Below are 14806 nucleotides of genomic sequence, written 5' to 3' on the forward strand. Positions count from 1 at the left end.
GTGGGGCTGGCAGGCAGAGAGAATAAGTAGGAGAAATCTAGGCTGGAGAGAAGACAAGGGAAGAGAAAGAGAGGGAGATGCCCCGAGCCAGCCAGACAGACACAGGGTAGGACTTACGAATGAAAGAAAGGTAAAAAGTCCCAAGGCAAAACATAGATGAAGAGAAGCAGGTTAAATTAAGTTATAAGAGCTTAGAAGTGGGACAAGCCTAAACTATGGCCACACATTCACAACACAGAAGTCTCCATGCCATGATTTGGGAGCCGGTTGGTGGCCCAAAAGAAAACCTATAGAAAGGCTGTTCCCAGGGAGGTTGTGCAGGTGAGGGTACCCAGCAATTTCTGTTCTCATATAAAAATAGACCACAGTCTTCTAAGACATGGTTGCTTAAAGAGAACAGCTCCCATGACAGGAGAATTTAGATCGTATTGATACAGAAAGATAAGAAATAGTCAGGGCAAAGAGAGCCATTCAATAAGCAGGATTCCTTTTGGCTCTTGTTCAACACCTGCTCTTAATTTTACCTGCATGGCTGGTACAGCACAGAGAGTCCAGGAGTGGGGTTTTCAACAAAGGAATCTCAAAGTGATTATGAGATGTAATTTATCACTCATTCATTCGCCGAACGAATTTGGTGACGCACGGTACCTGGTGCTGGAGAGTCAAGATGCAAACAGGCACAATTTCACCCTTCATGGAACTCACAATCTGATAGCGAAGATAAACACCGAGCAATTCTTAGGAAGTAAGCCTAACATCAGTGGTAAAGACCAAGACTAAGTGCTACAGAGGGGCCTAGGGAGTCATCCTCGTTTTAAGCAGTGGGGTCAGGAAAGATGTCTTCAAAAGGTGCAGGTTTCTCAACTTAAATCCAAAAAAGGAGGGCTGAGTGATGGAAGAGTAGAAGGAAGAGAGCTCAAGGTTGGAGGAAACAGCCTGTTCCCCAACCCATTAATTCACACAGGGCTGCGGGTTTTAGTTGAATAGCTGAGGAAGTTGTAGGAGAAAACAGTTTGTTCTGAGTACATTGATGAACAGAGTGTAATGGGAACCACAGGCGGCACTTTTAACTGTTCAGGGCACTGCAGGCAAGTCTCTCCTGAAGTAAATCTTCCTCCGCGACTCAAACTGTAGCCGAGCCAGTTTTTCTTATAGCCCCATCAGGCACATCAACCAACCATGAAGAAAGAGACTGCAGTAACAGCTATCAATTTACAGCCCTCTTCAAAGCAAGCAGGATGAGAACAGCGAGCCCCAAATGATTCGCACGCAGGAAGAGGGCGGGGCGGAGCGGCACAGGGGGAGAGCGGAGCTCTCAAAGCAGCTGCGTGTGACATTTCCGTCAGCAGCCTCCCCTTGCTCATTGTGTATGAGACGCACATCAGATGTTCTCATTTATGATTTCATCTTCAGAGTACATACCCTTTGAGACCCAAGCTCGTGTATCTCTTCCACTGGCAGGCGTGAGCTCATCAGCTAGGATCTTAGGTCCACCTAAAAGTGGCAACGATATTGAGATCCCTTTCTTCTGCCCTCAAGGTTAGGAAACCTGGGATTGGTTGAGTTTCAGATGCCAGGTGCCTTGTCTCTGTATTTGCTAAAAAGTAAGAAAGTATAAGCTATCAAAAAATAAATAAATAAATAAATAAAAATCCCACACACGCACCAGAATCCTGTCAGAGAAAAAGGTCACACACCACAGGCCGCCACTGTCTTCCCAGGTCAGAGGACAGTATTCCTTTCTTTCGGAAGAGAAAGTAGAAGCAATAACACTCTGCAGTCCCCAAGTGGCACTGCTTTATCTACTAGAGGGACTGGACTTGTGCTTACTTTCCCTGACAAATTAAAGTATTAGAATCTATTGTTCTTTAAGGGAGATAACAGAGAAAAGCACGTAAAAAAATTTGATCCAGTTTCACTGAAAAGGCATGGCTGAATATCACTTGGTCTCCACAGCTGTTAAAACTCCCAGTAACCACATCATTTTAAAATTTACTACTCGACAGGTGGTGGTGGCCACACCTTTAATCCCAGCACTCCAGGGGCAGAGGCAGGAGGATCTCTGTGAATTTGAGGCCAGCCTGGTCTACAGAGTGAGTTCCAGGACATCCAGGGCTATTGTTACACATAGAAACCTTGTCTCAAAGGGGAGAAAAAAAAAAAAAGGATTCCTCAGGCTGAAGAGACGACTCAGCAGCAGTTAAGGCACTTTCTGCTCTTGCAAAGAACCTAGGTTCAGTTTCCAGCACCAACACAGTAGCTCACAGCCATCTGTATTCTCAATTCTAGGGAGTCCAACACTCTCTTATGGCTTCAGACACATACATAATGCATGTACATATGTGCTGTCAAAACAGTCATACATATAAAATAAGAATTCTTTAAATATATATATATATATATATATATATATACACACACACACACACACACACACACACACACACATCCCTAGGCTGGAATAAAGCTCACTGGTAGAATGCTTGCCTAGCATGCATGAAACTCTAAGGTCAAGTCTTAGCCCTGCAGAAATATACATAAAGAAATAAGTCTAATACAAATGTATACATGCAATTTTCGAGATGTATGTTAAGTATTGCTGTTGGAATCTGGAACTTCCAAAACTGCTCAGTCACGTAACCTCTCTAATTATATCCCCAAATTATCTCATGCAAACTATGATAACTATAGTAAATACCAAAGTGTTTCCTTTTTAAAGAGCAAAATCGTAACCATGACGACAATCTGTCCACACCTAAATGACAGCAGCAGCTGAGCACCAAAGCTTTGTCATCCGTTGACCATATTCAAATGAATTTTGTGTCAGGAATCTTTTCATAGCCAGACATTGTAGGTTATTTGGATGATAGATTGAACGGGAAGGCGCATGCTAAAATGAAGAGAAAGGTCCCATCAGAGCCGGCTAGTCTACATTATGTCTCGATCTCCCAAAATATATGTCTGAGGTGGTAACTACTTAGTTTATCACAAAGCAAGCCATGATAAAACTCATTCTGTCCACAAGTATTTCGGGAAAACCCACTCCATGAATTGCACTGCTTAGCCACTGATGGATGCAGCCTCATGAAGGACACCTGAGCAGAGAATCTCAGACTAGAGACACAGAGCCAGTTTCGTGACAGGAGCTCAAAAAATAAATACTGGTTGAATGACTGAATCTATCAAAAATGCACACGATGTTTATTACTGTTTTTTTCTTAACATCTATTTTGTGTGCAGTGTGCGTAGGCAAGCGTGTGCCGTGGCCGTGATAGGCCAGAAAACAACCTGGGAGAATCAGTTCTCTCCTTCTACCACGAAGGTCTAAAGGATGGAAACCGGGTCTGGCAGCGAGCACCTTAACCACTGAGCTCTCTCATTGGCTCTGAGAAGTGAAGTTTTATTTCTTGTAGTCTCTGTACTTCAGGGATATTAGCAGTACTAGCAGCAGAGGGAGATAGTGGAGGGTGATAGATAAAACAGCACCATGAGGCTTTGTTTTCAAATGGGCTCTCCTGCCTATAACCATGAAGTATGTGTTGTTTTTTCCCCCTTCTCTTTTTCCAGCTATCAATTCAAACCAGAAAGCTGTGTTACAATGTTACTTAAAATGTTGCTGTTTTTATCTTTAAATTTTTCTACTCCTCTTTTCAGAGTCACAGCTGCTGTCTCCAGCTATGGCATTATCCATAAGTAGGGAGGGGAAAAAGCAGGAGCTAAAGAGCCTGGGAATTAAACAACTGAGTTGTTTGAATTGGAAGCGCTGCCCTACAGGCCTTGGATAAACTCAAACTTTTCCATCTAGAGAGTAACAGGTCTTGGTTACAGTGTTTCCAACTCACCTTCTAGGGTTCTCTGAGTTCATCCTTGTTTTTGCATATATATGTGAAACAATTGGTTTTGTGCTTTCTTTCTTTCCTTTTTTCTCTTTCTTTTTCTTCCTTCCTTCCTTTCTTCTTTCTTTCTTTTTTAAGACAAAGTTTCAGGTAGCTTTGCCTGGCCTTGAATTTACAGAGGTCCTACTACTTCTCCTTCTAGAGTGCTGAAATTAAAGACATGCACCATCATACACAGCATTTTTAAAAAATCATTTACTGCAGATGCTTAACATAAAATAGTCATCTCAGTAGAATGTCTACCCTTTCCCTCTCAGATCGTCATGGTACCACTTTAAAAAATTACAAATAAACAAAGCTAACCAATCAAGTAAACAAACATATGGCCTTAGTGGTGTACACAGGTAATCCCAGAATGTGGGAGGTAGAAGCAGAAGGGCCAGCAATTCAAGATTATCCTGAGCTATACTGTCAATTCAAGGCCAATCTGGGCTACATAAGATCCTATTGGGGGAATGAGGGAAGCCAACAAGTTAGCTAAGAAACCCAAATAAAAACAAGGTAAATTTTGTCTACAGCCCTATCACTAAAAAAACACTTTCAAATTTTATGTTAGAATGTGCTTCCATGCCCAAACTTTAATGGATATCTTTTCAATTTAAAAATTCCTTTAAAGAGGACTTTTTAAAAAATGTGTGTGTGTGTGTGTGTGTGTGTGTGTGTGTGTGTGTGTAGGGATGTGTGCACGTGAGTGCCTGTATAGTCCAGAAGAGGGGATCAGATCCCCTAGCACTGGGTGTGTGTGTGTGTGTGTGTGTGGCGGGGGGGGGGGGCAGACAAGCAGATAAAAGTGCTCACCCGCTGAGCAGTTCTAGGTAAATTGTATCTCACAGTGCCTGGGATAGAGACCTTGCTAATGTTAACTGCTGTGTGTCCTTACTATATGACACTGAACCCACACTTGGGAATAACCAATGAATGTTTAGTAACCACACCTACCTCTGTAGAAAGCATTTGCCACCACCCAGCTTTTTTTTTAAAAAAAAAAATCTTTTAAAAATGATAATAAAAAGTTCTTTTAACATAGAGTTCAGCTAAATTTCCAAGGTTAGCTTCAAACTTACCATCGTCCTGCCTCAGCTTCTTCAGTACCTTGGACTATAAGTGTGTGCCACCATTGTAGGCTCTTTACTTACTGACATTTATATTTATTTATGGGGGAGGGCGTGAGTGTAAAAGTCAGAAGACAACGTGCGGCAGTTCTCTCCTTCCTTCATGAGGGTTGTTCTACTGGTGACAGCAGGTTTGCAGACTGGCAAAGCTTATGAATATGTAATGTTAAAAACCAAACCAAAACAAAGAGAAAAACAGGCAGGGGGCGGGAGAGATGTCTCAGAGGTTAAGAGCGCTTCCTGCTCTTGCAAAAGACCAGAGTTCGAGCCCCAGCATCCACATAGGGTGGCTCACAACCACCTGTAACTCCAGCTCCAGGGGATCCTCTTTTGGTGTTCACAGGAACCAGCACCCACATGCGCATACATAGAGCACAGACACACACACAGACACAAACAAGTAACAAAACAAAACAAATCCCTCCCAAAAAAACAAACCCAAAAACATATAGACCTGATGGTAAGGCCTATAAACCCCAGCATTCAGGAGGCTGAGACAAGAGATGTGGAAATTCAAGACCAGTCTGGGTTATATAGTAAGACTATCTCAGAAACAAACAAACCAACAAGGACTAAACCAACAAGAAAGAGATGCATGTCTTTTACAGGAGGAAGAAGAGGATGGACTTTAATTTGCAAGCTAACCTTTTATCTAAAATAATTATCCACTCCTGCTAAGGAAATAGGAAATGAAACACTGAAAATAGCTTGGATTTGGAGGTGGTCTTCCTATGCTTTTTATTAGAGGATTAAAAAGCAATTATGTAGAAGAACCTCATTGGCAAATATATAAACTAAGAAATCCCATTAATTCACAATAATCAGTGAGAAAGCTAAATTGAAATAAGAGCTTTGAATTAAAACAGAATCACTGAAAGAAACTTCCTTGTTAATCTACCTATCTCTCTTCCATCTCTCAGTTTACCAGGTAGAAGGAAGAGGTACCACACCCTTTGCTCAGAATTGAGCCCAGGACCTCACATGGGCTGAGTAAGGGCCCTACCACTGTCTAAGTTTCATTGCTTGTTACTCTGACAAAAGATGATTAAGGGAGAAAAGGTTTATTGGCCTCACAATTCCAGGTGACAGTCCATCCATTGCTGTGGGAAGTTGAGATGGCAGGAACTGGAAACAGCTGGTCACAAGTCCACAGTCAAGAGCAGAGAACAGGGACTGACTACACACAAGCTAAGGCTCAGCTCTCTTTTCCAATCCCTTGCTCAAGAATGGTGCCGCCCACAGTGGGCAGGTCTTCCCACCTCTCCACAGACCAGTGTGATCTGACAGTCATGGTGAATCCAGAGCAAGTCAGCTTGACAACACTAACTACCACAACCATTGAGCTACACCTCGATTTAGGAAGAGCTCTCTGCAAAGAAACAGAACACATGGAGGCCAAAAGGCTGAGGATTGGGACTATGAAGCACACGTGCATTTTCCTTCTTATTTTCCAAATCTCCATTTCTTCCTGTGACAAGGAACTTGAATAAAATACATGAATAAAAATAGCTAACTGTAGCCGGGAGGTGGTGGTGCATGCCTTTAATCCTAGCACTTGGGAGGTAGAGGCAGGTGGATCTCTGTGAGTTCAAGGCCAGCCTGGCCTACAAAGGGAGTTCCAAGACAGCTAGAATTGTTACATAGAGAAACCCTGTGTGTGGGGGGGAGAGATTGGGGTGGTAGACACCTGTAGTCCCCAAATTGGAGGAATCTGTACAAAATACAGCAATTTTCAGGCTAGTCTAGTTACATAGCAACACTGTTTATTTATCATTGTTATTACTGGTCTTTTTTTTTTTTGAAGTTCTGACTCATATTTGCTATATGGGTGGCTTCAAACTCACAGAAATCCACCTGCTTCTGCCTCCCAAGTGCTGGAATTAAAGGTATGTGCTATCACGCCCAGCAACAGTATTTAAAAAAAAAACAAAAAACCTTACTGGTGGTACATAATTATAATCTCACTCAGGAGGCTGGGGCAGGAAACAAGAGTTCAAGATAAGCTTGGGTTACAGGGCAAGGCTGATTCAAAATAAAATAATAGCCTCGTATACACTGAGTAGTCAAGCAGGTCTGTTTAAATCTCCCCTCTATAGCATTTTCTTTAAAAATTATTCAATTTATGACTAAGCGTAAGACTACTTGGTGATAGACCTCTGACCCTTGGAGGACAGGATTGTCCTAGGTTCTCTGTAGAAGGCCTTTATTGAGCTTTACAGCTGCAGAACTGGGGGTTCCCTGAGTAACTCCTGCCATCCATCCTTCATTCCACTGACTGTCAGGGGTCTTGCTAGCGACCACAACCCGAGTTATATGCTATTGGGCTGTAGTGAAAACAGATTTGGCTGCTTCGTGGTGTGGTCTTGTCTGAGCTGATGAGCTGACTACTGAAACAGAAAGGGGACAGATGATAGAAAGTTCCACTTTTACTCATCTTTTTCCATTGAAAATAAAACTGAAGAGCCATTAGCTAACCTGTCTGAGCCTGATGCAGCCGGAGACGGTCATGCCTAGTGCTCTACTTGGGTGCTCGTTCACACGGCTCCTGTGCAGTTCATGGCTCCGTACCTCTCACTGGCCGCCGGCACAGTATGTAATTTCTCCAGAATTTAATTCTAGTACCTGCTGTGGCTAGCGCACTAAGGCAAAATAATGAGGGATGTGTGCATATGGGTGGAATTCGGGAGTGGTGAAAAATAGTAACTCTGGCCAAAGTATGCTGAGCTTGGAGATTAATTATGCTTTAGGCTGGGAGTGGACGAGCTGTAGGGAGTTCCCCTACTACAAGATATCCAGCCTCTTCCTGTTAAATTAGAGGTGGCTGAAAAAATAAAAATAAACTGGATACAGTGGTGCATGCCTATAATCTGTCCATTTAGGAGATAGAGGCAGGGCAGTCAGAAGTTCTAGGCAGGTGGATCTCAGCCTTCCTAACCCTGTGACCCTTTGATACAGTTCCTCATGCTGTGGTGACCTCCAACCGCAAAATTATTTTTTGTTGCTACTTCATAACTGTAATTTTGCTACTGTTATGAATCATAATGTAAATATCTGTGTTTTTCAATGGTCTAAGGTGACCCCTTGTGAAAGGGTCATTCGACTTCCAAAAGGGGTCGAGACCCACAGGCTGAGAACAGCTGCTCTAGATCACATCTGGCAACATAGTGAGCTTAAGGCCAGCCAGGGATACATAAGACCCTACCTGGAAAAAAAAAAGGTGGTAGACAGTAGGAGGAATGTGCACGTCTACAGCACACCAAACAGCTCCCCTTGAGTCTCCAGCCTGGGACCAAGTGTTCTAAGACACCAGGGAGAGAACAAAAAAAAAAAAAAAAAAAAAAAAAAATGTCCCTTTGGCTATGGAGTCAGAGTCTGGGTCATTCTAGTGCAAAAGATGAAGTGTAGTCATGGTGACCAAAGGAAGCATGAGTCTTTTTAAGGGGAGCACTGCTCTGCCAAAGGTGACAATGAAAAGCTCTCCACGTGGGGAGGGAGGATGGCCAAGTCTGTTACTATGATCCCTATTCTCAGATCAGGCTTCTCCTGGAGACCTTTCAAGTCACCACAGGTACTACTGAAGACATCTGGCAGAGGAAGCACCTTTTTGTCTGCCTTCTAAACACCACATAAAGACCTCACTGGAATAAATCAGTCTACGGAGATACTGTTTGGCCCACTCTCCGAACATGCTTTTTCGTTTCTCATTCTACACCCTTCCACCCCATACACACACAGAGACCAACATCCTGCATTGTGTTTCTCCTTTATATTGATCAAAAACAAGGGCCAGGCATGGTGACACATACCTTCAATTCCAGTACTCAGGAGGCAGGTGCAGGCACATCTCTGAGTTCAAGGCCAGCCTGGTCTACAAAGCAAGTTCCAGAACAGCCAGGGATACACAGAGAAACCCTGTACCAAAAAAGCAAAGTTAAAAAAAAAAAATCCAAAAGCTAAGGCTTATAAGTTTATGGCTTCTTCCTTTAATTTGAAAAACAAAACAAAACCTTGTTAAACATTTATTTAGCATGCAGGGGTCATAAGACAATTTACAGCAGTCTGTTCTTTCCTTCCACCCTGTGGGTTCCTGAGGATTAAAATCAGGTTGTCAGACTTGGCAACAAGCTCTTGCCATGCTGAGCGAGCTCACTGGCCTCTCTTTTTGGAACTCTTGATCTCAGCCCCTACCTCTCAAGTGCTATCTTTTTTTTTTTTTTTTGAAAAATCATTAGCTAGGTCGTGGGCTTCACGTAGTCTTTTAAACATCTGAATTTGGATGCCTAGAGGGTTTGGTGGGCTCTCCCTCCCCCACTGCTCACGTATCATTATCTTATACCGGGCTGAAGAACTTTTTTCCTGGTCCTTCAGGTTTTTGTGTGGACACTTACAGTTTAGGGATAAGTCATGCACTGACACATACCCAACATGCTTGTTCTCCAGGACTAGCAGCAGTACTGTGGCAGAGGCCCTTTTCCCATCAGCGAGGCAGACCCTGAGTTTTTTGTATGTGTACATGCGTGTTGAATGAAGCCAGAGGACAAAACTGGCTGTCTTCTCTGCTGTGCTCCACCTGAGCTTCTGATTGAGCAAGAGTAGGTAGCCAACAAGGTCCAGAGATCATGCCATCTCTGCCTCCCCAGTGCTGAGACTACAAGCGTGTCCAAAACCACAACCAGCTATGTGGGTGCTAGAGATCCAAGCTTAGATCCTCATACACGGACAGTAGCACTTTGCCAACTTAGTCCCCACCCCCAGCTTTCCATTGAGTGTATGTATAGTGTGTGTGTGTGTGTGTGTGTGTGTGTGTGTAAGGGGAGCGTGGGGTGCCGTGTCATGAACATGCAGGCCAGAGGATGACATTGTGGAGAGGATTTTCTACTGTCACCTTAACAGTTTCTGAGGATTGAACTTGAGTGGCCAGACCCTCTACAGCAAGCAATTCACCCACTGAGCCTTCTGGTTGGAACTTCTCGCCAGTTCATATTTCCTTTTTAAATCAGCACCATAAAGTGCCACCTTCCATGTCCCAAGCTATTCTGTGTAACAATTACTCTCTGAATGACAAGAGCTTTTACTATAATAGGGAAACCTCTCATTTTTACCCAAAGAGGGATGTTGTACTGCAAGACCATAAAAAGGCACCCACATCAAAGCAAATGAAGACACAACACCTGAAGCTATTTATTTATAGATACAGGTCCCACCTGTAGGTCAGGTGCTGTAATCTCCTGTGCCTGCTTCTAAGACTGCTGGGTTCATAGGTGTACAGTACATGTTTGGCTATAACGCAGGGCTTGTGCAAAACGTAGAGGCAGGGAAGACTACACTGTAGGTTTGTAACTTCTGGACCTCATCTACACACGTGTTACAGGCAACATGCCATGCCAGACCTCAGAAATTTGGGGTTCTCACATGTCACCTCAAATAGTTTTATTTATTGTGGTTCTGGGGATGGAACACAGGGTCTCATAAACGTTAGGCAAGTGTTCTACTACTGTGTCATACCTCAGCTCTACAAGGGACCTTAAAATCAAGTTCAAAATCCATGTCCAACATCTCTACCTCCATCCAACTCACACTACTCCTAATGCAGATGGGGACGAGACAGTAGCCAACAGTGACTTTCTGGTGTTAAAGACAGATTTCATGGTCAACACTTTTCATAATGGTTGTTTGGCTCCACCAAGAAGCTTACTAAGATGGCCTCAAACTCTGCATTTTCTCCTCTGGTATTAATAGCTACATAAAACAACTTATACTCATGCATTTTTTATAATTTGTAAAATTATTTTTGTATGTGTATGGGTGTTTTGTCTAAATGTAAAAAAAAGCAGAAAACAGACACAATGATTCTTTGAAAAACGTATCAATATATGGGCATACCCCCAGTTCCCCCACAACTCCTACCGCACAGACAAAATGTTTCTGTCCAGGCACATATACTAAAAAGTGCTGTTAAGTAACTGTTTACTACTTTTTGCACTGAAGAAAATTTTATTGCAGGCAATTTGTTTTCTGTCAAACCATTTTGACCAAATTATCTCCTGCGAGCAGGAAGCCGGGGAAGCAGTAGATCAGGATGCTAAACTGGTGCAGGCTGGTGATAAAAAGTTCAAAATAGCAAGAGCCAAGAAGAAAGAGCTCAGAGAGGGCCTGGGGCACCCCTCATCGTTACTGGGTTACCCTTCAAAAATTATAGAGATTCAGACGAAGACTTCAGGAAGTAGCAGGACCAGAGCTGACTCACAAGCATCTAGATGAGGATGCTTGGAGCGAGTGCTCTCCACTTTTAAAGAGGGTCTTCAGGAATTGCACTTTCGGTGTTTGCTTAGCCAGCACTTGTTCCATACACGGCTCTGCCCCTTCCCATCTCTCCCTCTTACGTACTGTTACAAAGACAAATAATGTTTATTCACAAGTACTTGTCCACATTTCCAAGATTACCAATCACTTTTATAAATATGGTCCACTGGATTGTTTATTTGGCCCGGTACTTGCAAACTTCATTTTCCATATTCCATATTAATTCTATGTGAGGGGTATGTTCTTGACTAAATAAACTGTTTTTAAAAGAATCCTTTATTAAGCTGGGCTGTGGTGGTGCACGCCTTTAATCCCAGCACTTGGGAGGGAGAGGCAGGCAGATCTCTGTGAGTTTGAGGCCAGCCTGGTCTCCAAGAGCTAGTTCCAGGACAGGCTCCAAAGCTGCAGAGAAACCCTGTCTCAAAAAAACAAACAAAAGAATCCTTTATTGTATTGTTATTATTATTAAAATGGGGATAATAGGAACTTCCTGTTTTCTATATCAAAAGTGATAGAATTGAGGGAAATAAGTAGTTCCAAATTTCCAGACAAAAATGCTGTGATTTTTTTTTTCCTTCCCAGATAAAGCATATTGTATTTTTCAATTTTTCACTGTCACTAATTTATGAAGTTGTAACTCTTACCTTGAAATATCATTAGTTTGTTCAATTCAACAAGTTTGCAAACAGTACAAATTCCCTGAGGCAGAATCCAAACATCACTCAGTTTACTAAACTTAAAGTAGATGCAGATTCTGGGAAACTTGCTATAAAGCTAAGTTATAGAGAACATTACTGGTCCTCTGCCTCACTGTAATGACTTTGTAAGACTCCATGAAAAAATAATCTGCTCGTAAGTAGTACAATTGATAGAGTAAGAACCTGGTCGGTGCTCGGATATTCTGGTTCTTCTGAGCATGCCCTCGGAAAATCTCTTAGCTTCTTTGAACCCATCTTATTTATTTTATTATTATTATTTTGGTTTTTCGAGACAGGGTTTCTCTGTAGTTTTGGGGCCTGTCCTGGAACTAGCTCTTGTAGCCCAGGCTGGCCTCGAACTCAGAGATCAGCCTGCCTCTGCCACCCGAGTGATGGGATTAAAGGTGTGCACCATCACCGCCTGGTTTATTTTCTTTTTGAGAGAGTGTCTTGCTATGTTTGGCAGATCAGTCTGGCAGTATCTAGTCCAGGCCTATCTTGAATTCATGCAATCTTCCTGTCTCAGCTTTCCCAGTGATAGAATCATAGAAGTGAGCTGTGACGCACAGCCCCTTGATTTCCATCTGTTAAATGTCTATGGAGGTATGCTATCATTTTCCTCTTCTCAGCTTGAAGTTTGTTTTCTGAGAAAGGGTTTCTGTGTGTGTGTATATATAGCCCTGCCTGTCCTGGAACTAGCTCTGTAGACCAGGCTGGCCTTAAACTCACAGAGATCCACCTGCCTCTGTCAGCAGAGTGCTGGGATCAAAGGTGTACACCACCACCACCCAGTTCTTTTCTTTTTCTTGAGATTAGGGACTCATTAGATAGTACAAACTGGCCTAAGACTCCGAGATCTGTTTTTCTGTTTCCCAAGTGTTGGGATTAAAGAGAACTACCATGCCAGGCAACAGTTAAAAAAAAAAAGTAATACTAAAACAAATAGGTTATTATAATATATTTAACAATCTAATATGTTCACAATTATGATCAGTTCCGGTGCAGTTGGGAATTCTGGAATCTCGGTGCTATAAATGTAGAACTTGTAAGTCAAATACACGGGTACTTTAGATAGCACTTGTTAAGGGATTTCTCTAAATCCGGCCTCTCCCACTCAGCAGGCCTTTACTGGTCCCTTTTTCTACAATAGATGAATGACCAACAGACAGTATTAATTTGTCAGACACGATGTCAAGGCCTCCACAACCACCATGGCTTTGTCCTCTCCATCCATCATGTCCTTATAAAATTCTTTGATCCCACAGGAATATTAGTTTCCCGGTGAGGTGGAGGCTCAGCCTAGGAGCCACCTGCGTCTGGAGGAAGTGTGTCGCAGTGTTCTTGAGCTTTAAATTTTTGAATCTGCTTCTGAGTTTATTTCCTCAATATGTCAAGGCTTAAATTAGAACAAGGACTTTAATTGGTACTATCCCATTGTTTTCTCCAAATCACCTGCCCTATTGTTTGCTTTGCCTTTTTTTGGGTTGTTGTTTGGAGTGCTGGCTATCACATTAAAGCCCTTGAGCGTGATGCACAAGTGCCCTACCACAGAGCTACTTGTCCAGCCTCCGGTAGTTCTTTTGATCTTGCCCTCCTATGCATCTCATAAACAGTAATATTAATTCATGGCCCAGAAAGATGGCTCAGTAGATAAAGGGACTTGTTGCTGAGCTTGAAACCCAGTTCAATCCCAGGTCTCATAGAGTGAACGGAGAGAATTGATTCTTAAAAGTTGTTCCCTAACCTCCACACACACACACCAAACATCTTTAGTTAAAAATAAAAATATTAATTCACAGGGCCGGGCGGTGGTGGCGCATGCCTTTAATCCCAACACTCAGGAGGCAGAGGCAGGCGGATCTCTGTGAGTTCGAGGCCAGCCTGGTCTACAAGAGCTAGTTCCAGGACAGGCACCAAAGCTACAGAGAAACCTGTCTCAAAAAAAAAAAAAAGCTGGAGAGATGGCTCAGTGGTTAAGAGCATTGCCTGCTCTTCCAAAGGTCCTGAGTTCAATTCCCGGCAACCACATGGTGGCTCACAACCATCTGTAATGAGGTCTGGTACCCTCTTCTGACTTACAGAAATACACACAGACAGAATATTGTATACATAATAAATAAATAAATATTAAAAAAAAGCCAAAAAATTAATTCATAAAACTTATGGAGGACTTTCAAAGAATTACTGATCACTTTTGCAAATACTATCTCATTGATTATCACAAGAGCTCAAGCTTCTCAATATTATTTATCTTTAACTTACTTTGGGAAGGGACTTGGAGCCAGAGTTCAGTTAATGAATTGCCCAGAGAGCAGTTGTGAGTCAGAGGTGACTCCAAAGCCTGCATTCTACTTACATTAAGTCCCTATTCAGGTTTTATAGGTTTGAATTACCTAGAATTTTGTTGTTTCTCTCAAGAACCAAAATTATAACATATAATATGATCCGGGTCAGTGCCTCAGAATGGGGGCTACTCAAGTGAGGGCCCTTCAGGTTTAGGATTAGTTTAGGGGAAAAAAAAAAGTTTTTCGAGACAGGGTTTCTCTGTGGCTTTGGAGCCTACCCTGGAACTAGCTCTGTAGACCAGGCTGGTCTCGAACTCACAGAGATCCGCCTGCCCCTGCCTCCCGAGTGCTGGGATTAAAGGCATGCGCCACCATCGCCCGGCCAAAATTCCAGATTCTAAACCAGATTTTTCCCATGTCTCTAGCTCACACTTTCTTTTCTTTTTTCATTTTTTTGAGACAGGGTTTCTCTGTAGCTTTGGAACCTGTCCTGGAACTAGCTCTTGTAGACC

Source organism: Microtus oregoni, unplaced genomic scaffold (assembly GCF_018167655.1).
Source record: "Microtus oregoni isolate MIOR12 unplaced genomic scaffold, Mior012 000054F_ref0000373, whole genome shotgun sequence".
Taxonomy (NCBI): domain Eukaryota; kingdom Metazoa; phylum Chordata; class Mammalia; order Rodentia; family Cricetidae; genus Microtus; species Microtus oregoni.